Below are 687 nucleotides of genomic sequence, written 5' to 3'. Positions count from 1 at the left end.
TGAATAGAATGATTTGTTCTAATGCTGTTTGTAAATAGGATCTCAAGTCCGCATCTTGTACAGCAATTAACCACTAAGAAGAATATATGCAGTGTTTTAGTTATTGAAACTGTTTTACCGATTTGATTTGAAACTGTCTCATTGCTATTTGTTTATCAATAAAATTTTGAAAAAAAAATAGGAGCTAAAAAAAAAGATCTATACATTAAAACAGAGACACTAAATCTCCTGGAATAGAAAGTAGGAAGAACTCTTGAAAACACAGGGCTAGGCAAAGAGTTCATGAACAAAAATGAAATCACACAGGGAACACTTGAAAGAATTAACCACTGGGACCTGCTCTTACTGAGAAGTTTTTTCACGTCAAAAGAAATTACCAACAAAGTGAAAAGACACCCACAAATTTGGAAAAATTCATGACAAATAAGTACTCAGACAAAGGTCTGCTTTCTAGAATTTATAAAGATCTTTGTCTTTATTTATCGAGTGTTTTTCTCTGTACATCATTTGTTGTTTTATTCTTCTGTACCTTTGTATATGTAAATCCTGTACTCTAGTTTCATTGAAACTTGAGTCTTTTCACTTTTACTCCTTCATTTCCAGCCTTTTATAAAATTTCTTTTCCCCTGGAGCAGTTTTTTGTTTGTAATAGATTCTGGTAGCCCATACTTTTTCTTTCTTTTCTTT

General features: G+C 31.6%; 1 protein-coding gene across 1 annotated transcript in view; it reads left to right on the top strand.

The window, feature by feature from the left end:
• Positions 1–687, top strand: part of LOC101589892 (maltase-glucoamylase, intestinal) — a 181674-nt gene that overhangs the window by 131855 nt on the left and 49132 nt on the right. The gene's annotated exons all lie outside the window — the stretch shown is intronic.

This window comes from Octodon degus, unplaced genomic scaffold (assembly GCF_000260255.1).
Source record: "Octodon degus isolate 3935 unplaced genomic scaffold, OctDeg1.0 scaffold00027, whole genome shotgun sequence".
Taxonomy (NCBI): domain Eukaryota; kingdom Metazoa; phylum Chordata; class Mammalia; order Rodentia; family Octodontidae; genus Octodon; species Octodon degus.
The sequence above is the reverse complement of the archived record's forward strand: the minus strand, read 5'-3'. Positions and strand labels throughout refer to the sequence as shown.